General features: G+C 41.4%; 1 protein-coding gene across 3 annotated transcripts in view; it reads right to left on the bottom strand.

The window, feature by feature from the left end:
• The window catches only part of fam49ba (family with sequence similarity 49 member Ba), a 57,075-nt gene extending 33,227 nt beyond the window's left edge, over positions 1–23,848 (bottom strand). Inside the window, exon 1 of one of the 3 annotated variants that reach the window (XM_045693789.1) lies at positions 23,660–23,848. The gene's annotated coding sequence lies outside the window, so the exon portion shown is untranslated. The remainder of the gene's footprint in view (positions 1–23,659) is intronic. The other 2 variants (XM_045693790.1, XM_045693791.1) reach the window with 2 other exon arrangements.
• Positions 23,849–25,481: the final 1,633 nt, after the last annotated feature.

Here is a 25,481-nt window from a genome sequence, read left to right as displayed (position 1 = left end):
ACTGCTGCTACTACTACTACTATGCCAAGCCCATCCAATGAAAAAACAACCCACCCCTTTCTCCCTTTCCTCCTCCTCACACACAAACACAAGTAGTTGAGGAGTCACATGGTGCTCGGCAAGGAAGGCAGCAAGGCTAGGGAGCTGCAGCAGCAGACTTGACCCAGATTTGCCCAGTGACATCGCACCAGAAGTAGGGTGAAGTTGCCCCCTTAGACACAGGTCTAAGGTCAGCTACAGTATGGTTTCTCGCCATAATAGTTAGGGAATGAATCGGGGGTGGGTACTGGGTACTGGTACTGTTAGTACCAGTACCCAGTACTGTTAGTTCCTGTATTTCCTTTGTTAGTCTAATCTCTTTTGACAGAAAAAAGTCAGTTATAAATTATTTTGTCTAGGTTAAGAACAGATTTGAATCCAGTAGGCTTTAATTCAATTTCCAATATCCCCACCCATGTGGACATTTGGTAAGAGTTATGGGGATGCCAATTAGAGAGCGGTCCAATCGCAATCTGTCTCCTATCAAAACAACTTTTAGTGCCAGCGAGGTACAAGAAATTAGTCAAGAAGACTAGCTTGATTAAGCCTCCTCTATGTATATCTCACTAGTTGTAATGTGTCAAAGAGGTTAAAACTTGGTGGAAGCACCTCAGAAATTACAGCTGTAAATCATATATACATTGTTGTATGGATTTCACTTTGTGCACAGGGGCAATGTCATGCTGAAACAGGAAAGGGCCTTCCCCAAAATGTTGCCACAAAGTTGGAAGCACAGAATCGTCTAGAATGTCATTGAATGTTGTAGCGTTACGATTTTCCTTCACTGGAACTAAGGGTCCTAGCCCAAACCATGAAAAACAGCCCCAGACCATTATTCATCCTCCACCAAATGTTACAGTTGGCACTATGCATCACTAAGCTAGGACCCTGGGAGTAAACACCTCCCTTTGCAACTGGATCCTGGACTTCCTGACGGGCCGCACCCAGGTGGTAAGGCTAGGTAACAACAGATCCGCCACGCTGATCCTCAACATGGGGGCCCCTCAGGGGTGCGTGCTAAGTCCCCTCCTGTACTCCCTGTTCACTCATGACTGCATGGCCAGGCACGTCTCCAACACCATCATTAAGTTCGCTGATGACACAACAATGTTAGGTTTGATCACCGACAACGATGAGACAGCCTAGACCTGGCTGTGTGGTGCCAGGACAACAACCTCTCCCTCAACGTGATCAAGACAAAGGAGATTATTGTGGACTACAGGAAAAGGAGGACAGAGCACGCCCCCATTCTCATCAACAGGACTGTAGTGGAGTAGGTTGAGAGCTTCAAGTTCCTTGGTGTCCACATCAACAAACTGTCATGGTCCAAGCACACCAAGACAGTCGTGAAGAGGGCACGACAAAATCTACTCCCCCTCAGGAGACTGAAAAGATTTGGCATGGGTCCTCAGATACTCAAAAAGGTTCTACAGCTGCACCATCGAGAGCATCCTGACTGGTTGCATCACTGCATGGTACGGCAACTGCTCGGCCTCCGACTACAAGGCACTACAGAGGGTAGTGCGTACGGCCCAGTACATCACTGGGGCCAAGCTTCCTGCCATCCAGGACCTCTATACAAGGCGGTGTCAGAGGAAGGCCCTAAAAATTGTCAAAGACTCCAGCCACCCTAGTCAGACTGTTCTCTCTGCTACCACACGGCAAGCGCTACTGTAGCACCAAGTCTAGGTCCAAAAGTGAGTGACCTATTCAAATAAATAGTCGCTATTGACGATAATGAAAAACCATTGCAATGCTTTTTGCAAATACCCCTGTATACCGCCCAAGCTTAGTGGGGGGGGTGGGGGTGTGTAGAGATATGGGGCGGGGGGGGGTTGGACGGAGACATGTTGGACTTTGGGGAATGGGATGGGGAGTTGGGGGTGTAGGCCTGCCTCTTTTTGTTCCTTTTTTTTTTTAAATAGCAATTTTACTATTACAAAATCCTTATTGATTAATATTATAATTCTCTGTAAGTATTTCTTACTTTTATTTTTATTTTGAGTGGCAGACCATGGGTACATATTATATAAACTGAATATATCAATTGAAATTGATATTGTTCCTGTTTACCCCAACAACTAAAAATGACAAAACAAAGAAAACTTGGTCAATTATTCATTTATTTTATATAAAAGTGGGTTGGTCTAAATCGGATGTTCGGTATTATATTTAATGAATATTATATGAATCCTAGTAATTGAAAAGGCCAATTGCAGGAATGATATTCTTATCTGTTTCTAACTACAGCAAATATTTCAGAACAATCTGAGATGGTGTCATGGCTTGCTGAAATGAAACGGAACTACCCATGGTCCTCTATAGCTCAGTTGGTAAAGTATGGTGCTTGCAACACCAGGACAGTGGGATTGATTCCTGGGACCACCAGTACATAAAATGTATACACGCTTGACTGTAAATCACTTTGTATAAAAGTGTCCGCTAAATGGCTTATATTATTGAGTAAAACTACATTACTTTTCTATATCAGCTTAATATCTGACGGTGATAGAAAAAAACTACTCTCGAAAGTGGACAAAATCGTATAAAATAGCATATTTAGAAAGCATTATAACTACACTGAACAGAAATATAAACGCAACAATTCCAACGATTTTGCTGAGTTACAGTTCATATAAGGAAGTCAGTCAATTGAAATACATTCATTAGGCCCTAATCTATGGATTTCACATGACTGGGAATACAGATATGCATCTGTTGGTCACAGATACCTTTAAAAAAAAGTATGGGCGTGGATCAGAAATCCAGCCAGTATCTGGTGTCACCACCATTTGCTTCATGCAGTGCGAAACATCATCGCATAGAGTTGATCAGGCTGTTAATTGTGGCCTGATCAATAAGCTTTTTATGTGTATGTAACATTTCTGGGATCTTTTATTTCAGCTCATGAAACGTTGGACCAACACTTTACATGTTGTGTTTGTATTTTTGTTCAGTATAGATACTTGTTATGTCAAATGTGTATCTTTTGGATTTATCAATCCATATCTATCTGCAAGATATAAGTGTTTTCCTAACGCCAATTCTGCTTTGCTTTCATGCTTCTTTACTGAGACTAGGTCATCAAATCCAGGGCAAGTTTCTTAGAGATGTCCTGGGGTACAGAGCACACAGTAGAGAGGTGCAGCCCAGTCAAGCACTGCATAGGTTTATGATACCCCCTGGTGGAGCCACAGTGAGTGACCTGCAGGTTAAAAACCACTGCATGCATAGAAATCACCCTGTATGCACACTGGGATTTTGTGTCAGAGAATTTCAGATGGAGCCAATGCTTTTCATTAGGAATCATCCATTTCCGGATAAATAACAACGGATGACAATTGTCTAACAAAACCGTCAAAATTGTTGAGTCTTTTTACATATGCAACCTGTCAGACAATAGTTGACTTTATGCTTTTGACGGACAAAAATGGACAAAGATGTAGGCCTTCAGTGCCTACAGAAAGTATTCATACTCATTGACTTATTCTACATTTTATTGTGTTACAGCCTGAATTCAAAACGGATAACATTTATACTTTTCTCACCCATCCGCACACAATAACCCATAATGAGAGTGGAAACATGTTTAACATTTTTGCAAATGTATTGAAAATGAATACATAAAGATCTAATTTACATAAGTATTCAAACCCCTTTGCTATGAGACTCCAAATTTTGCTCAGGTGTATCCAATTTATTTTGATCATCTTCGATATGTCACTATAACTTGATTGGAGTCCACCTGTGGCCAATTCAATTGCTAGGACATGATTTAGAAAGAAACACACCTATCTATATAAGGTCTCACAGTTGACAGTGCATGTCAGAGCAAAAACCAAACCATGAGGTTGAAGGAAGTGTCCGTAGAGCTCAGAGACAGGATTGTTTCAAGGCACAGATCTGGGGAAAGGTACCAAAAAATGTCTGCAGCATTGAAGGTCCCCAAGAATACAGTGGCATCCGTCATTCTTAAATGGAAGAAGTTTGGAACCACCAAGACTCTTCCTAGAGCTGGCCGCCTGGCCAAAATGAGCAATCGGGGGTGAAGGGCCTTGGTCATGGAGCTGACCAAGAACCGATGGTCACTCTGACAGAGCTCCAGAGTTCCTCTGTGGAGATGGGAGAACCTTCCAGAAGGACAACCATCTCTGCAGCACTCCACTAATCAGGCCTTTATGGTAGAGTGGCCAGACGGAGCCTGGCCTTGAACCCGATCAAACATCTCTGGAGAGACCTGAAAATAGTTGTGCAGCGACGCTCCCCATCCAACCTGACAGAGCTTGAGAGGATCTACAGAGAAGAATGGATGAAAGCACCATAATACAGGTGTGCCAAGCTTGTAGCGTCATACACAAGAAGACTAGAGTCTGTAATCGCTGTCAAATGTGGTTCAACAAAGTACTGATTAAAGTTTCTGAATACTTAAGTAAACGTGATATTTCCTTATTTTATTTATAGACATAAAGTTGAAGTCAGAAGTTTACATACACCTTAGCCAAATACATTTAAACTCAGTTTTTCACAATTCCTGACATTTAATCCTAGTAAAAATTCCTTGTCTTAGGTCAGTTAGGATCACCACTTTATTTTAAGAATGTGAAATGTCAGAATAATAGTAGAGAGAATGATTTATTTCAGTTTTTATTTCTTTCATCACATTCCCAGTGGGTCAGAAGTTTACATACACTCAATTAGTATTTGGTAGCGTTGCCTTTAAATTGTTTAACTTGGGTCAAACGTTTCGGATAGCCTTCTACAAGCTCCCACAATAAGTTGGGTGAATTTTGGCTCATTCCTCCTGACAGAGCTGGTATTACTGAGTCAGGTTTGTATGCCTCCTTGCTCGCACACACTTTTTCAGTTCTGCCCACAAATTTTCTATAGGATTGAGGTCAGGGCTTTGTGATGGCCACTCCAATACCTTGACTTTGTTGTCCTTAAGCCATAACTTTGGAAGTATGCTTGGGGTCATTGTCCATTTGGAAGACCCATTTGCGACCAAGCTTTAACTTCCTGACTGATGTCTTGAGATGTTGCTTCAATATATCCACATAATTTTCCTACCTCATGATGCCATCTATTTTGTGAAGTGCACCAGTCCCTCCTGCAGCAAAGCACCCTCACAACATGATGCTGCCACCCCCGTGCTTCACGGTTGGGATGGTGTTCTTCAGCTTGCAAGCCTCCCCCTTTTTCCTCCAAACATGACGATGGTCATTATGGCCAAACAGTTATATTTTTGTTTCATCAGACCAGAGGACACTTCTCTAAAAAGTATGATCTTTGTCCCCATGTGCAGTTGCAAATCGTAGTCTGGCTTTTTTATGGTGGTTTTGGAGCAGGGGCTTCTTCTTGCTGAGCGGCCTTTCAGGTTATGTCGATATAGGACTCGTTTTACTCTGGATATAGATACTTTTGTACCTGTTTCCTCCAGCACCTTCACAAGGTCTTTTGCTGTTGTTCAGGGATTCATTTGCACTTTTCATTTGCACAAAGTACGGTCATCTCTAGGAGACAGAACGCGTCCCCTTCCTGAGCGGTATGACGGCTGCTTGGTCCCATGGTGTTTACACTTGCGTACTATTGTTTGTACAGATGAATGTGGTACCTTCAGGTGTTTGGAAATTGCTCCCAAGAATGAACCAGACTTGTGGAGGTCTACAATTTATTTTCTGAGGTCTTGGCTGATTTCTTTTGATTTTCCCATGATGTCAAGCAAAGAGGCACTGAGTTGGATGGTAGGCATTGAAATACCTCCACAGGTACACCTCCAATTGACTCAAATGATGTCAATTAGCCTATCAGAAGCTTCTAAAGCCATGACATCATTTTCTGTTTAAAGGCACAATCAACTTAGTGTATATGTAAACTTCTGACCCACGGGAATTGTGATACTGTGAATTATAAGTGAAATAATCTGTCTGTAAACAATTGTTGGAAAAATTACTTGTGTCATGCACAAAGTAGATGTCCTAACCGACTTGCCAAAACTATAGTTTGTTAACAAGAAATTTGTGAAGTGGTTGAAAAACGAGTTTTAATGACTCTAACCTAAGTGTATGTAAACTTCCGACTAAAAAATAGTTTTTCTTTTGTCATTATGGAGTATTGTGTGTAGATTGATGAGAAAAAATACAATTGAATCAATTTTAAAATAAGGCTGTAATGTAACAAAATGTGGAAAAAGTCAAGGGGTCTGAATACTTTCCCTAGACTGTACGTGACAGTGTGTGTCATTTCACAGTCCCTATTGTGCAAAGGGATGATGTTATTGTGCTCTTTGGGAGAGGAAACACAGAGCAGTGGACACCTCTATGGAAACAAACATTTGTACATTCACTTAAGTCAATCATTTGTGCTAATAACTAAGAATAATTTGCACTAAGAGGCAATGTATCAAAATCATGTGCCAAAGATACATTCTCAGAATCCACTGTGCTTATAGTGTTTCAATATTACATTGCACCACAGGTACTTTTACATTTTACACATGCAATGCAGCCCTGGCAATGCCCTAAAAAAAACGGTGATATTCTAAATAGACAGGATGCAGCTCGTGACTACGGCATGTAATGCTTCTTCGTGCTATTGACCTCATGTCCACATCCATATTGCATCTACACATGGAAATTATTAAAAGGAAAGTTGAGAATATTAAGGTTTTTTAAATGCTGCCCAGACAGTAATACAAACACACAGTATTTTAGATATGTTTGTAGCATACAGTAAATCCAAAATGATTGATTTTATACATGTACAGTACCAGTCAAAAGTTTGGACACATCTACTCCCATTCAAAGGGTTTTCTTTCTTTTTAAAATGCTCTACATTGTAGAACAATAGTTAAGACATCAAAACTATGATATAACACATATGGAATCATGTAGTAACCAAAAAAGTGTTATATTTTATATTTCAGATTCTCCAAAGTAGCCACCATTCGCTTGATGACAGCATTGCACACTCTTGGCATTCTCTCAACCAGCTTCATGAGGTAGTCACCTGGAATGCATTTCAATTAACAGGTGTGACTTGTTAATTTGTGGAATTTCTTTCCTTCTTAATGCATTTGAACCAATCAGTTGTGTTGTGACAAGGTAGGAGTGGTATACAGACGATAGCCCTATTTGATAAAAGACCAAGTCCATATTATAGCAAGAACTGATCAAATAAGCAAAGAGGAATGACAGTCCATCATTACTTTAAGACATGAAGGTCAGTCAATCCGGAACATTTTAAGAACTTTGAAAGTGCAGTCGCAAAAACCATTAAGCACTATGATGAAACTGGCCATCATGAGGACCGCCACAGGAAAGGAAGACCCAGAGTTTCCTCTGCTGCAGAGGATCAGTTCATTAGAGTTACCAGCGTCAGAAACTGCAGCCCAAATAAATGCTTCAGAGTTCAAGCAACAGACACATCTCAACATCAACTGTTCAGAGGAGACTGCGTGAATCAGGCCTTCATGGTCGAATTGCTGCAAAGAAACCACTACTAAAAGGACACCAACAAGAAGAGACTTGCTTGGGCCAAGAAACACGAGCAATGAACATTAGACCGGTGGAAATCTTTGAGAATGTGGGGGTGCTGTGCTGGTGACACTGTCAGTGATTTATTTTGAATTCAAGTCACACTTAACCAGCATGGCTACCACAGCATTCTGCAGCGATACGCCTTCCCATCTCATTGGCGCTTAGTGGGACTATCATTTGTTTTTCAACAGGACAATAACCCAACACACCTCCAGAAGGAGAGTGATGGAGTGCTGCATCAGATGACCTGGCCTCCACAATCATCCGACCTCAACCCAATTGAGATGGTTTGGGATGAGTTGGACCGCAGAGTGAAGGAAAAGCAGCCAACAAGTGCTCCGCATATGTGGGAACTCCTTCAAGACTGTTGGAAAAGCATTCCAGTTGAAGCTGGTTGAGAGAATGCCAAGAGTGTGTGAAGCTGTCATCAAGGCAAAGGGTGGCTACTTCGAAGAAACTCAAATATAAAGTATATTTTGATTTGTTTAACACTTTTTTGGTTACTTCTTGATTCCATATGTGTTATTTCATAATTTGAATGTCTTCACTATTATTTGTCAATGTAGAAATTTGTTTAAAAAAATGTAAAAGCCGTTCAATGAGTTGGTTTGTCCAAACTTTTGCCTGGTACAGCACAAACGGAGTAGAAATCAGCGACACAGTTGTCTTTGTATCAAAGATAAAGGTAAGATAAAGGTAAACGCAGCCATTAAAAGCTAGCCAACTCTAGCAGCTAGCAGTACTGTATCATTTTTAGTCAATAAGATTTTTGCAATGTAAGCTTAACTTTCTGAACTTTTGAGACGTGTAGTCCACTTGTGTAGCTAGCAGGACTGACTTTGTGTTAGCTAGTCAATGTTTAATCACGTCTGCGTTATGAAAGGAACTAGACACGGACACGTATGAGCCATTGGTAGTTTGTTGTAACCAAGTATTGGTGCTAACATTGTGTATTGGTGCTAACCGTGTGTTGTTGGATGCTAGCATGCTAGTTAGCTACGACGTCATAGGATACGGTGCACTGGAAGAAGCTGGAAGAATACTGTACCAAGTTTTCTAGCTGAATAAACTAAGTTTGAGCCTATTCCTGGAAACATTGAACCACTGTAGTTTACATCAATTATATTTCTAAAGTGGAAGTTGGAAAAGTTATATGAGTGTTTCAGTGAATGGTTAGTGAGGGAGGCCCTGCGCTCTCGCTTCCCCAGTTGTTTAGTTAATTTTCATTCCAATCTCCTTTGCATTAGCGTAGCCTCTCCTGTAGCCTGTCAACTATGTGTCTGTCTATCCCTGTTCTCTCCTCTCTGCACAGGCCACACAAACGCCTCACACCGCGTGGCCGCTGCCACTCTAGCGTGGTGGTCCCAGCGCGCACGACCCACGTGGAGTTCCAGGTCTCCGGCAGCCTCTGGAACTGCCAGTCTGCGGCCAACAAGGCAGAGTTCATCTCAGCCTATGCTACCCTCCAGTCCCTCGACTTCTTGGCGCTGACGGAAACATGGATTACCGCAGAAAACACTGCTACTCCTACTGCTCTCTCCTCTTCTGACCACGTGTTCTCGCATACCCCGAGAGCATCTGGTCAGCGGGGTGGTGGCACTGGAATCCTCATCTCTCCCAAGTGGACATTCTCTCTTTCTCCGCTGACCCTTCTGTCTATCCCCTCATTTGAATTCCATGCTGTCACAGTCACTAGCCCATTCAAGCTTAACATCCTTATCATTTATCGCCCTCCAGGTTCCCTTGGAGAGTTCATCAATGAGCTTGACGCCTTGATAAGTTCCTTTCCTGAGGATGGCTAACCCCTCACAGTTCTGGGTGACTTTAACCTCCCTACGTCTACCTTTGACTCATTTCTCTCTGCCTCCTTCTTTCCACTCCTCTCCTCTTTTGACCTCACCCTCTCACCGTCCCCCCTACTCACAAGGCAGGCAATACGCTTGACCTCATCTTTACTAGATGCTGTTCTTCTACTAATCTCACTGCAACTCCCCTCCAAGTCTCCGACCACTACCTTGTATCCTTTTCCCTCTCGCTCTCCTCCAACACTACTCACTCTGCCCCTACTCAGATGGTATTGCGCCGTCGCAACCTTCGCTCTCTCTTTCCTGCTACTCTCTCCTCTTCCATCCTATCATCTCTTCCCTCTGCTCAATCCTTCTCCAACCAATCTCCTGATTCTGCTTCCTCAATCCTCCTCTCCTCCCTTTCTGCATCCTTTGACTTTCTATGTCCCCTATCCTCCCGGGCGGCTCGGTCCTCCCCTCCTGCTCCGTGGCTTGACGACTCATTACGAGCTCACAGAACAGGGCTCCGGGCAGCCGAGCGGAAATGGAGGAAAACTAGCCTCCCCGCGGACCTGGCATCTTTTCACTCCCTCCTCTCTACATTTTCTTCCTCTGTTTCTGCTGCTAAAGCCACTACAACTCTAAGTTCCAAGCATCTGCCTCTAACCCTAGGAAGCTCTTTGCCACCTTCTCCTCCCTCCTGAATCCTCCTGAATCCTCCTCACCCCCCCCCCCCTCCCTCTCTGCGGATTACTTTGTCAACCATTTTGAAAAGATTTTGACGACAAAAGAGGTTGACGACATTCGATTCTCGTTTGTTAAGTCAAACGACACCGCTGGTCCTGCTCACGTTGCCCTACCCTATGCTTTGACCTCTTTTCTCCCCTCTCTCTCCAGATGAAATCTTGCGACTTGTGACGGACGGCCGCCCAACAACCTGCCCGCTTGACCCTATCCCCTCCTCTCTTCTCCAGACCATTTCCGGAGACCTTCTCCCCTACCTCACCTCACTCATCAACTCATCCTTGAACGCTGGCTACGTCCCTTCCGTCTTCAAGAGAGCGAGAGTTGCACCCCTTCTCAAAAAACCTACACTCGATCCCTCTGATGTCAACAACTACAGACCAGTATCCCTTCTTTCTTTTCTCTCCAAAACTCTTGAGCGTGCCGTCCTTGGCCAGCTCTCTTGCTATCTCTCTCAGAATGACCTTCTTGATCCAAATCAGTCAGGTTTCAAGACTGGTCATTCAACTGAGACTGCTCTTCTCTGTGTCACGGAGGCTCTCCACACTGCTAAAGCTAACTCTCTCTCCTCTGCTCTCATCCTTCTAGACCTATCTGCTGCCTTTGATACTGTGAACCATCAGATCCTCCTCTCCATCCTCTCCGAGTTGGGCATCTCCGGCGCGGCTCACTCTTGGATTGCGTCCTACCTGACAGGTCGCTCCTACCAGGTGGCGTGGCGAGAATCCGTCTCCGCACCACGTGCTCTCAACACTGGTGTCCCCCAGGGCTCAGTTCCAGGCCCTCTCCTATTCTCACTATACACCAAGTCACTTGGCTCTGTCATATACTCACATGGTCTCTCCTATCATTGCTACGCAGACGACACACAATTAATCTTCTATTTTCCCCCTTCTGATAATCAGGTGGTGAATCGCATCTCTACATGTCTGGCAGACATATCAGTGTGGATGATGGATCACCACCTCAAGCTGAACCTCGGCAAGACGGAGCTGCTCTTCCTCCCGGGGAAGGACTGCCCTTTCCATGATCTCGCCATCACGGTTGACAACTCCATTGTGTCCTCCTCCCAGAGTGCTAAGAGCCTTGGCGTGACCCTGGACAACACCCTGTCGTTCTCCGCTAACATCAAGGTGGTGACCCGATCCTGTAGGTTCATGCTCTACAACATTCGCAGAGTACGACCCTGCCTTACACAGGAAGAGGCGCAGGTCCTAATCCAGGCACTTGTCATCTCCCGTCTGGACTACTGCAACTCGCTGCTGGCGGGGCTCCCTGCCTGTGCCATTAAACCCCTTCAATTCATTGAGAACGCCGCAGCCCGTCTGGTGTTCAACCTTCCCAAGTTCTCTCACGTCACCCCGCTCCTCCGCACACTCCACTGGCTTCCAGTTGAAGCTCGCATCTGCTACAAGACCATGGTGCTTGCCTACGGAGCTGTGAGGGGAACGGCACCTCCGTACCTTCAGGCTCTGATCAGTCCCTACACCCAAAGAAGGGCACTGCGTTCATCCACCTCTGGCCTGCTCGCCTCCCTACCTCTGCGGAAGCACAGTTCCCGCTCAGCCCAGTCAAAACTGTTCGCTGCTCTGGCACACCAATGGTGGAACAAGCTCCCTTATGACGCCAGGACAGCGGAGTCAATCACCACCTTCCGGAGACACCTGAAACCCCACCTCTTTAAGGAATACCTGGGATAGGATAAAGTAGTCCTTCTAACCTCCCCCCCCCCCAAAAAAAGATATAGATGTACTATTGTAAAGTGGTTGTTCCACTGGATATCGTAAGGTGAATGCACCAATTTGTAAGTCGCTCTGGATAAGAGCGTCTGCTAAATGACGTAAATGTAAATGATATGATCTGGTCTGTCTGTTGGTCTTAGAGAATAGCTTGATTTATACTGAACATATACTCTATCATATATAGACCTACTAGACCAAACCAGAATCAATGAGTTAGCCAGCTAACTTTGATAAGCAACCACAATGAACTACAGATGTTCTGGTTCATTAAGAAAGCTTAACTTCAATATGTGTTTTTGGTTGTTGTATCAATTAGATCATGCCCATTTAAAGCTTACCTTTCAAAAATGTAATTCATAATATTCAGGAAAGTTTGCTGGCTAACTCCTTGATCATGCTTTGTAGTTTACCCCTCTAGTCTACTGCATACCCATGTCTCTGTGCCATGGAATAAAAGGGGAACGAGAGAGCACAGAAAAATGCCAAGAGCAGGAGAGGTGTGACCCGCAACTTGGGGGAAACCTGTGTGAACTTGCCACCCGTCACGTGACTGTCTGACTGAAACATGCATCTGAATGAACATACTTTGCAAATCTAGTTCAATGCTTTAGTGGGATCCACAATAAAACATTGTGACATACTAGACAGAATGAACATTTTGTAGAGGTGTACTTTTTACGCATAGCAGGTGTGGGCCTATGTACTTGTGTGCTTGAAGTACAACTCAATGCCTCATTTCACCAGTTATTCAATGAGGGAGAGGCCTACATACAGTATTGTTTATTCCACCAAGGCATGCTGCCACCAACTACTGAATCTGAGCGGTAGCCTCCTTTTGCTGAGGCAGGCCTGCTATGCAGCCTCTGTGTCTTGAGCTCATGTACACACACACATACACATATACACGCACACATGTACACACTAGAGGTCGACCGATTATGATTTTTCAACGCCGATACCGATACCCATTATTGGAGGTCCAAAAAAAGCCGATACCGATTAATCGGCCAAGTTCTATAAATATATTTGTAATAATGACAATTACAACAATACTGAATGAACAGTGAACACTTTTATTTAAACTTAATATAATACATAAATAAAATGAATTTAGTGTCAAATAAATAATGAAACATGTTCAATTTGGTTTAAATAATGCAAAAACACAGTGTTGGAAAAGAAAGTAAAAGTGCAATATGTGCCATGTAAAAAAGCTATCGTTTAAGTTCCTTGCTCAGAACAGGAGAACATATGAAAGCTGGTGGTTCCTTTTAACATGAGTCTTCAATATTACCAGTTAAGAAGTTTTAGGTTGTAGTTATTATAGGAATTATAGGACTATTTCTCTCTATACCATTTGTATTTCATATACCTTTGACTACTGGATGTTCTTATAGGCACTATAGTATTGCCAGCCTAATCTCGGGAGTTGATAGGCTTGAAGTCATAAACAGCGCTGTGCTTCAAGCATTGCTAAGAGCTGCTGGCAAACGCAGGAAAGTGCTGTTTGAATGAATTCTTACGAGCCTGCTGCTGCCTACCACCGCTCAGTCAGACTGCTCTATCAAATATCAAATCATAGACTTAATTATAGTATAATAAACACACAGAAATATGAGGCTTAGGTCATTAATATGGTCAAATCCGGAAACTATCATTTCGAAAACAAAATGTTTATTCTTTCAGTGAACCATTCCGTATTTTATCTAACGGGTGGCAACCCTAAGTCTAAATATTGCTGTTACATTGCACAACCTTCAATGTTATGTCATAATTATGTAAAATTCGGTCAAATTAATTACGGTCTTAGTTAGGAAGAAATGGTCTTCACACAGTTCGCAACAAGCCAGGCGGCCCAAACTGCTGCATATACCCTGACTTTGCTTGCAAAGAACGCAAGAGAAGAGACACAATTTCCCTAGTTAATATTGCCTGCTAACATGAATTTCTTTTAACTAAATATGCAAGTTTAAAAATATATACTTGTGTATTGATTTTAAGAAAGGCAATGATGTTCATGGTTAGGTACATTGGTGCAATGATTGTGCTTTTTTCACAAATGCGCTTTTGTTAAATCAATCACCCGTTTGGCGAAGTTGAAGTAGGCTGTGATTCGATGATAAATTAACAAACACCGCATTGATTATATGCAATGCAAGACAAGCTAGTTAACCTAGTAATATCATCAACCATGTGTAGTTAACTAGTGATTATGTTAAGATTGATTGTTTCTTATAAGATAAGTTTAATTCTAGCTAGCAACTTACCTTGGCTCCTTGCAGCCACAAGGTCCTTTTGATGCTTCACTCGCGTAACAGGTGGTCAGCCTGCCAAACAGTCTCCTCATGGATTGCAATGTAATCGGCCATAATTGGCGTCCAAAAATGGCGATTACCGATTGTTATGAAAACTTGAAATCGGCCCTAATTAATCGGTCGACCTCTAGTACACATGCCCACATGCACAAACACATTTTCTTTTTTTTTACCATGGTCACTTCTACAAAGGTTTTGTAAAGGGTTTATAAAATGGTAAAATGCAACTACAAAAGGAGCTACTTTAGCTTCATGGCCAATTTGAATGCTTGCCAAATATTGAACCTCAGCAAAAATAAAGCATTCACAAAAGATTATGACGCAAACATGAAGCAAAGCATGCATGTAACAAAAATTTTTAGGAACTGTGTACATTATGTACAGATAATATCTAATTAATATCTATAAACAACAGAAATCTCTTTAGAAAACTACATCTTATTGACCAAACACAGTGTTTAGAATTTTCTTCCATTCTCATAAATCTAGGAGCTCTGAGAAGGTGTAATGTTAGGCATTGTTATTGCCTAGGAGTTTAAACTCAGTGATGCACAACATTCTGACTGCAGATACCACATTTTACAATAAGTATTATGGTAAACACATTAAAGGGCACCCTCCTACTGTTTTAGTACAACACTGAGGGATGGGGCTGGGGAAATGTAAAGACTCTCAAATTCATAGACAGAGCTATGGATGCAAGGACTGACCATCCATGGGATACAAATGATAGTTGTATCCTTGTTTTGAGGCTAGACAGTGTTTGTTTACAAACAATGGAGTAGAACATGCTTATATGTTGGATTCTGATGGGTTAGACATTTGAACTAAACTCAAGAGGCATTTAAGTTGTATTCTATTCTGAATTAAATAATAAAATATCATCATTTAAAAGTCCAAAAACGGATGTACCAATCACAGATTGGCACTGTAAATGGATACATTTCAGAAGAATGTAATTTTACTAGAGCCAAGCTGGGATTCAATCCGATCGTACTTGTAGACAATGTGTATTTTAAAGAAAATGTTACGGTTTCTGCAGAGATCGCATTCAAGGTAAATGCTGCAGATATTGGCTCAATTGAAAATTACCTTTAAAGCCACAATATGTAGAAATGTCTCTGCCATTTCCTGGTTACTAAAATTCTAACACATTCGCCTAATTTCAGTTTGTGACAAAACAAGCAATGTATAGTGTAGACTAGAGAATCATTGTACAATCTAAATCGCTGAGAAATAGCGCACACAGAAGGGATCTACCGCTTGCTGTCAATGAGAATGACAGATCTATAAACACACATTTCTTTGTGCATTTGGTCAGGTCGCCCACAAAGCTACATACTGGAACTTTAAAATGTCAAGCATGCTATAGCGTAATTTCGGATTGAACCCCGGCCTAAGTGTTACCCTCAATTAAATTTATCATGCTGTTTCTAAAGGAGGGTAAGACGACGAAAAAGACAACTCAAAATATGTTGCGGGCTTCTGGGGACTAGTTCACATTGTTTTAGTCCTGCAGGGTGTTGCAGAGTGTTAAAAGACGGATGTGTCAATTTCATAGTGTGGCAAATGTGCAACATCAGACACAAGCCACCCAGGAAGTTACAAAGTATCAGACTGGCATTTCCTCTGTATTTGTATTTGGCTGTCTCTCTTCAATTCTCTTTTTGGCAATGTGTCAGTGTCTAGCTTCAGTCTGTCAAACAGACATGCCAAGCTTAACAACACATTGAACAAACTGTAGCCAACTAACAAAGGTAACCGCTACATCTGTTGGCGACATACACCAGAGACAAACTCCAATGTCTCTTTCAGACCAGCAATAGACCAGTAGTAGAGCAGCAATGTGGTCTAGGAAAATCCAGACGTTTACTTCAAACATTTACCTTTAAATTGGATTCAGGTCACTAAAAGAATTTACAGATGTGAAATGCAGTGTATGATTGTGATAACATGTTGTTGTATTCATCATGCTACATTCATGTTAAGTTGTCTGCAACTTTATGTAAAAAATGATATCACAGGTAAACCTAAAACATTCAAGGAAGGAATAAAAATGTCATAACACCAGTACAAGCAGTGCATCTTCATTACCAAAACACTAGCATCCATAAATGACCCCTGGCATACAGGAGAGAGACAACAGGCCAAACACAAATCAACACTTACAGAGCTAGCTAGTCACACAAGTATCTTTGCCTTAAGGCTATGTCAAGCAGCACTTAAGTTACGCTGCAGCACATAGGAATGCACACCCAAAGCCTAGACTTTCACTGACACAATAATGGCCACCTTCTGGTCCTGCCCTACGCAGACTAAACCTACACTTTGCTCTCCTATCATTTTGATTTCCATAACACTTCTTAGGCTCAACATTATACTATTCACACACCAGAGATACAGTTACCTCTACATACAGTACCTTGAACTCCTTGAAAACGTATACATTCTTCTGCTGCAAGGTAAATGTTAAGGCAGAATCTACAGTTGAAGTCAGAAGTTTACATACACCTTAGCCAAATACATTTAAACTCAGTTTTTCACAATTCCTGACATTTAATCCTAGTACAAAAACCCTTTCTTAGGTCAGTCAGGATCACCACTTCATTTTAAGAATGTGAAATGTCGGAATAATAGTAGAGAGAATGATTTATTTCAGCTTTTATTTTTTTCATCACATTCCCAGTGGGTCAGAAGTTTACATACACTCAATTAGTATTTGGTAGAATTGCCTTTACATTGTTTGACTTGTGTTAAATGTTTCGGGTAGCCTTCCACAAGATTCCCACAATAAGTTGGGTGAATACTGGCCCATTCCTCCTGACAGAGCTGGTGTAACTGAGTCAGGTTCGTAGGCCTCCTTGCTCGCACACGCTTTTCAGTTCTGCCCACAATTTTTCAACAGGTTTGAGGTCAGGGCTTTGTGATGGGCACTCCAATAGCTTGACTTTGTTGTCATTAAGCCATTTTGCCAAAATGTTGGAAGTATTCTTGGGGTCATTGTCCATTTGGAAGACCCATTTGCGACCAAGCTTTTAACTTCCTGACTGATGTCTTGAGATGTTGCTTCAATATGTCCACATAATTTTCCCCCCTCATGATGCCATCTATTTTGTGAAGTGCACCAGTCCCTCCTGCAGCAAAGCACCCCCACAACATGATGCTGCCACCCCCGTGCTTCACAGTTAGGATGGTGTTCTTCAGCTTGCAAGCGTCCCTCTTTTTCCTCCAAACACTGGTCATTATGGCCAAACAGTTCTATTTTTGTTTCATCAGACCTGAGGACATTTCTACAAAAAGTACAATCTTTCTCCCCATGTGCAGTTGCAAACCGTAGTCTGGCTTTTTTATGGTGGTTTTGGAGCAGCTGCTTCTTTCTTGCTGAGCGGCCTTTCAGGTTGTGTCAATATAGGACTCGTTTAAGTGTGGATATAGATACTTTTGTACCTGTTTCCTCCAGCATCTTCACAAGGTCCTTTGCTGTTGTTCTGGGATTGATTTGCATTTTTCGCACCAAAGTACGTTCATCTCTAGGAAACAGAACGTGTCTCCATCCTGAGCGGTATGATGGCTCCATGGTCCCATGGTGTTTATACTTGCGTACTATTGTTTGTACAGATGAACGTGGTACCTTCAGGCATTTCGAAATTGCTCCCAAGGATGAACCAGACTTGTGGAGGCCTACAACTTTTTTTCTTAGGTCTTGGATGATTTCTTTCGATTTTCCTATGATGTCAAGCAAAGAGGCACTGAGTTTGAAGGTAGGCCTTGAAATACATCCACAGGTACACCTCCAATTGACTCAAATTATGTCAATTTGCGTATCAGAAGCTTCTGAAGCCAACACTAAATACATGACAAGCGTACCAGAGAGTCTGTCATAATGTTTTTTGTAAAGCCTTTATTACAGCGAAGACAAAAAAAACTGTCACATTCATTCGTGAATGCAATTTCCAAAATGGAACGGTTCATTTTTTGTTTATGCTAATTCTCCAAGTGTCGCTTTATTTTATTTGAAAACTAAAACGCTTGATTGCATTTCAAATCATGAACGACTCTGCTGTGTGATGACATGAACAAATGAATGACTGACTGATACAGTAGCCTATATAAGTATTCAAATATAGGCCTAAGTGACTTACGGTTTTAAGACTAAACAGGATGCGCTCGTTGGCCTACACCTCGATGGTGGTTATACAAGGCTGCTATACTAAGCCTACTAATGATATCAACGTAATAATAACGATACGTAGATCAAGAAAAAGGAGGGTTACTATTATTCTAAATATTACTTTTCTGACAATTTGGAAGAGTGTAAACAACACTAAATAAATTATAAGTTATACCAGAGAGGCTGTTCTAAAGAACAAAAAGTGTAAAGCCTTTATTACAGCTTCGCAAAGATTAAAAACAGACACATTTGTGAAATTGTTAAACCGACATGTGGTTGTGTGAAGCTTGGTGCTAACTGAAACAGTTAGGCTATTAAAAAAAACACTCAAACAGAAACAGGACCTGTCTTATTTCTGTAGATATATATGGATGATTTATAAGGCCAGGCACATATAACAGTTAGGCTATTGAATACAGACCTAATTAAGTTGGGGTTTCCACTCTCCTCACTTTTCTTAGACAATAGGCAGGCACTGTTTTCTTGTCTCCTAACTCCGCTTCTCCCTCTACCGCATTGTTCTCAACACCAATATGCTGGCCAACTTTGCTATTATGCACATAGCAACATGGTGTAGGAAAAGGCGCAATTCAACAGCGCACTGATGTTTCAGAACCGCAGACAATGACCGCTATCCAACGCAGGAGAAAGTGCATTTGTTATAAAATAATAAAATGTTTATTAGTATTGCACCATTGTTCTTACATAATAAAACAATATACAATTTCAGTAGCACATGTCTTAGTGATGGACTGTGCCATCCTCCACAATGGATTAGTCCACTCAGACAGGAACCAATCAGACTGGTGTCCTGTACACCATTCAATAATTTAATTGTTTTGCTACTGCTCGAAATCTCAGTCAACAAACAGCCTATCGACCAAACAATCAACCAGTCAACGAAATGGAGACAGCCCTATTTAAAATGATGTCAGTCTTTACATCTATGAATTTGAAAGTGGTTACATTTCTCTAGCCCTGTGACAGGGCTGCCGTTGGGCTGATACATCTAGAATACCATGATGTGTAAACATTCTGTCAGAGCAGATGTAGAAGTACAAACAAACTCCATCAGTATGTTACTACTCATAATCATTCCAATATTAGGAACTCCATCAGTATGTTACCACTCATAATCATTCCAATATTAGGAACTCCATCAGTATGTTACTACTCATAATCATTCCAATATTAGGAACTCCATCAGTATGTTACTACTCATAATCATTCCAATGTTAGGAACTCCATCAGTATGTTACTACTCATAATCATTCCAATATTAGGAACTCCATCAGTATGTTACTACTCATAATCATTCCAATATTAGGAACTCCATCAGTATGTTACTACTCATAACCATTCCAATGTTAGGAACTCTATCAGTATGTTACTACTCATAACCATTCCAATGTTAGGAACTCCATCAGTATGTTACTACTCATAATCATTCCAATGTTAGGAACTCTATCAGTATGTTACTACTCATAATTATTCCAATATTAGGAACTCCATCAGTATGTTACTACTCATAATCATTCCAATGTTAGGAACTCCATCAGTATGTTACTACTCATAATCATTCCAATGTTAGGAACTCCATCAGTATGTTACTACTCATAATCATTCCAATATTAGGAACTCCATCAGTATGTTACTACTCATAATCATTCCAATATTAGGAACTCCATCAGTATGTTACTACTCATAATCATTCCAATGTTAGGAACTCCATCAGTATGTTACTACTCATAATCATTCCAATGTTAGGAACTCCATCAGTATGTTACTACTCATAATCATTCCAATGTTAGGAACTCCATCAGTATGTTACTACTCATAATCATTCCAATGTTAGGAACTCCATCAGTATGTTACTACTCATAATCATTCCAATGTTAGGAACTCCATCAGTATGTTACTACTCATAATCATTCCAATGTTAGGAACTCCATCAGTATGTTACTACTCATAATCATTCCAATATTAGGAACTCCATCAGTATGTTACTACTCATAATCATTCCAATGTTAGGAACTCCATCAGTATGTTACTACTCATAATCATTCCAATATTAGGAACTCCATCAGTATGTTACTACTCATAATCATTCCAATATTAGGAACTCCATCAGTATGTTACTACTCATAACCATTTCAAGTTGAACTGGGCTGACCACTTGCTCAGATTCTCTGCACCTTGGCACACATGCACCCACTCATCCACACACAACCACACACACACACACACACACACACACACATCACACACACACACATCACAACTGCTGCTACCAGACTCTTATTAAACTGCTGAATTTAAACACTTGTCCCCCATCCCCAATACACGTGTATATATTGGACTATAAATTGTGCCTTCCTGTATAATACTTATGCTAAAATGTGTATTCTATTCCACTGAGCCATTTACTTTATGTTCGTATTCTTATCTTTTATTATTTATTAGTGTTGTTGCAATGTCTAGAAGGAACCTGCAAGTAAGCATTTCGTTGGACAATGTATACCATGTGTATCCTGTACATAAGACTAATAGAACTTGAACTTAATTTAGCAAAAGGTTGACTCTAAAACATGAATTCTTACTTAGAGAAATCAATTACAATAAAAGTTACATCTCCCAAGAAGACTTCCACTATTTGCTGGCTGTTCCAAATGTAGACAGACCTGAAAGGATGGCACAAACTGAGAAGAGCCAATAGCGGCAGTCTTGGTTGATTTGAAGGAAGACACCTTGTTGTGGATCTCATGTAGCTGAGAAATAACTCTAACCACAAAGTGGTCCCACTTTGAAATGGAATTACAGTGTAGTATATTACATACACCAATATAGTACTTATAATTGCAATACCTGTTTGCAGCATGCACAATTTCAAGGGTTTGCAAATAAACAGACAATAGCTGAACATGAGGTGTTTACTCTACCCACAAGTAACTGACACCACAGCAAAGAGATTGAGAGGTTCATCTCATTACAAAGGATTTATACCAAAAGATAGCATTGCAGTAGAGTCAGACATCAACTCCCACACCGACTCAACTCCCTTGTGTCCTCCTCCCAGAGTGCTAAGAACCTTGGAGTGACCCTGGACAACACCCTGTCGTTCTCCACTAACATCAAGGCGGTGACCCGATCCTGTAGGTTCATGCTCTTCAACATTCGCAGAGTACGACCCTGCCTCACACAGGAAGCGGCGCAGGTCCTAATCCAGGCACTTGTCATCTCCCGCCTGGATTACTGCAACTCGCTGTTGGCTGGGCTCCCTGCCTGTGCCATTAAACCCCTACAACTCATCCAGAACGCCGCAGCCCGTCTGGTGTTCAACCTTCCCAAGTTCTCTCACGTCACCCCGCTCCTCCGCTCTCTCCACTGGCTTCCAGTTGAAGCTCGCATCCGCTACAAGACCATGGTGCTTGCCTACGGAGCTGTGAGGGGAACGGCACCTCCGTACCTTCAGGCTCTGATCAGGCCCTACACCCAAACAAGGGCACTGCGTTCATCCACCTCTGGCCTGCTCGCCTCCCTACCTCTGAGGAAGCACAGTTCCCGCTCAGCCCAGTCAAAACTGTTCGCTGCTCTGGCACCCCAATGGTGGAACAAGCTCCCTCACGACGCCAGGACAGCGGAGTCAATCACCACCTTCCGGAGACACCTGAAACCCCACCTCTTCAAGGAATACCTGGGATAGGATAAAGTTATCCTTCTAACCCCCCCTCCCCTTAAAAGATTTAGATGCACTATTGTAAGTGGTTGTTCCACTGGATATTATAAGGTGAATGCACCAATTTGTAAGTCGCTCTGGATAAGAGCGTCTGCTAAATGACTTAAATGTAAATGAAGCTTTCAGTAAGTTCTCTGCATAGGTTTTTAACTCACATATAGTATGATCTGTGAAGTACAAGGCAATACACAACTCCAGCAAGCAGAACTAACAGACAAAGATCATTCTTAGTATGATGAAGCCTTTAAAGCTGCAATATGTAACTTTTTGGGCTGCCCGACCATTTTACATAGAAATTAGAGTTATAGATCTGTCATTCTCATCGAAAGCAAGTCTAAGAAGCGGTAGATATGTTCTATGTGCGGTATTTCTATACTTCCCGTTCTTAAGTTTCGTTTTTTGCATCTTGTACTTTCGGTTTTGTACACCAGTTTCAAACAGCTGAAAAAAATCAATATTTTTGGTTCTAGAAAATATATTTCGCAGCTGTTTAGATGGTACAATGACTCTCTACACTATACTTTCTTGTCTTGTCACATAAACCGAAATTAGGCTAACTATTAAAATTTTAAGAACCAGGAAATGGAGGAGCGATATCTGCATAGCGCATCTCAAGTCCTTTAATTTACATGCAGAATCATCAACCTTGTTCTTACAGTTGAAATGCATGTCAAAGCACAGGTGACAGACAGTGTCCTTTCTGTTTCATCACTGGCTATTTCTTCCTAAAATCTGCTAAACGTCCTTCTGCATATATTGTAGTATCATTCAAGTGAATGCCTATAAGACCTTTTCTCTCTGCATATATTGTAGTATCATTAAAGTGAATGCCTATAACACCTCTTCTCTCCTGCTGCCTCTTCTTCTGCCTCTCCTGGGAAATCTTATCAAGGCTGAATAACTGTTTTGTAGTCTACTTGTAACCTTCAATAAAAAAAATCTATTGTATTGTATCGTTACACAAAATTACGTTGTTGCACAAAATAACACATCTCAAACTATAAGTAACAATGCAAAAGATCGGCAAAGCAAATGAGAGAACTTGGCGAATTAAATGCGTGTTTTGAATAAACAAAATGAGGAAGTGGTATGATTACTTTGAAAAGCTGCCTTCACATTGAGGAAGTATGAGAATAGTTGTGTTTTTTCCTTTCAATTTGTAAAGACTGTCTCTATTCTCACACCAGCAGAACATCAGTTCTGTGTTCAACTATAACCACTTTGCTAATTATTTGACATAAGCATGATTATTCTTTGAGATGAGAATTTAAATAAACCAATCGCTTTCTCTTAGGCTATGCAATTTTCAACCGTCGAGTTTATATCGGAGTTTGCTTTATCAGTTTATAACAATTTGAAGGATATAGGCCTAGGCTATCACTCAGGCGCCCAACTTCATTTGTTTACAGGCAAAAGTGTTTCAACATGCTACAACCAAAACATGAACACATTTTTTAGTCATGATACCTGTTGCTAATGCCTGAAATTATGCTGCACGTTTGTAGTAACCCTACACAGATGAATTGAAGACACTTTAGTACCTTCAAAGTGAAAGCACAACAGTAGATTAGAGTCCAGATAAACACATACCTTCAAGATCGAGAAAGTATAGGTCTACACCTGGAATCGATAAGGAAATCTTCGTATTAACACGTAGAACTCAAAACAACCAGGTACGCGGTCCCGTGTGCCTCCTTTTACATGACAGGCCAACCCGGAAAAATGATGGTTGTCAGTTGCATAGGTTCCTTCTAGTACTGCGGATTATGTGTGTGACGTCACCAGCCATAACCGAGAGGGCTGTACGGAGGTAAAGTAGGTTTTATATCAGACATTCAACAGACATTCAACAGACATTTGACGTTAAATCTCTTGCTCACAATAACCTTTGCATTGTCATAGAAGCATCAAAACGAGTGCTAATTATTAAAAAAATGTCTGGCCTACTTTTACAACCTTTGATTTGCATAAAAAGCTGTGTTGATTTGATAGAAATGATCAAATCATATAAAAATGCCTTTTAATCTCTTGTTCGCAATAACCTTTTCATTGATTGTCATAGAAATATAAAATGAGTGCTAATTATTCTGAAAAGGCCTCGCCTACTTTTTACAACCTTTGATTTGTGTAAACAGTCAAGTGTTGATTTGATAGAAATAATCAAATCATATAAAAATGCATTTTAATCTTTTATCCTCAATACATTTTTCATGGATCATCATAGAAGCATCAAACTAAATCTAAATGATTCAAACCATCAATGGAACTGACACAAGTCATCACCGCCATACAAGTTTTGGTTTCGCTAATTGTGTTACAGAATTACCTGCCGGTGACTCTTAGCACACCATCTCACAGCCCTCTCTCAGAGACAAAATATGTAAGTGGCCCTTCCCACCTCTGGCCCTAACCAAACCGATTGGTTGCTAGGGACCAGGTTGCCAGGTGCCTTATCATACCGTGGAGTCAGATCCCCAATTCTTGCCACCCCCTCTCAGCCTTCTTCAAGCAGTTGCCGAGAGAGCATCAAGCTCCTACACCTCTTCCCTGCCCAACACAACTAGACTCATATCTTGACATGTGAGATGGTGTGTAAAGTAAGTAGAGGGAGGGACATTGTATTTGTGTATATTACTGCTGGTTGGTCAGTAATAGTAGAGGGAGGGACATTGTGGTTTTGTATATTACTACAGGTTGGTCAGTAGTAGTAGAGGGAGGGACATTGTATTTGTGTATATTACTACTGGTTATTCAGTACAATATTAGCTTTTAGTTCTGTACAGTTCTTTGCCATTTGTTTCTCCTCTATTCAGGTAAAGTTCTGTATCTGTACATTCTTGCCCTGGTGTATTCATTTGGTATGTGAATATTCATTGTCTCTATTTTTTCCTGTTAAACATTTTTACATTTACATTTTAGTCATTTAGCAGACGCTCTTATCCAGAGCGACTTACAGTAATGAATGCATACATTTCATAAATGTTTTCTCCGTACTGGTCCCCCGTGGGAATCGAACCCATAACCCTGGCGTTGCAAACACCATGCTCTACCAACTGAACCACTACCATTCTACTTTCCATGGCTGCCTGTGAATGTCAATAAAGTATCCCTGTGTGTAACTCTGAGGTTGAATCATTCCCCATATCCTCTGACCGGGGACAGTGATAGCGGGTAACAGACCAGCAAAATACGGAGAATGGTGTATATTACTGAGCACAATGGTGTGCAATTATTGATGTACTTAATTACATAATGTATAGGTCCCCTTGTCTGTCCAGTGCCCTGACCACTGTTTTGTTTCAATGTACTTATGGAGACAACACTGAGTGACCTGTTCCTACCAAAACAACACCACAACCCTGAAGACCTCCACCTGGCTGCCACAGAACAAGCTGAAGAAGTCAAGATTCAT

The sequence above is a fragment of the Salmo salar genome, chromosome ssa14 (genome assembly GCF_905237065.1).
Source record: "Salmo salar chromosome ssa14, Ssal_v3.1, whole genome shotgun sequence".
Taxonomy (NCBI): domain Eukaryota; kingdom Metazoa; phylum Chordata; class Actinopteri; order Salmoniformes; family Salmonidae; genus Salmo; species Salmo salar.
Note: the sequence above shows the minus strand (reverse complement) of the source record. Positions and strands in the feature narration are given on the sequence as shown.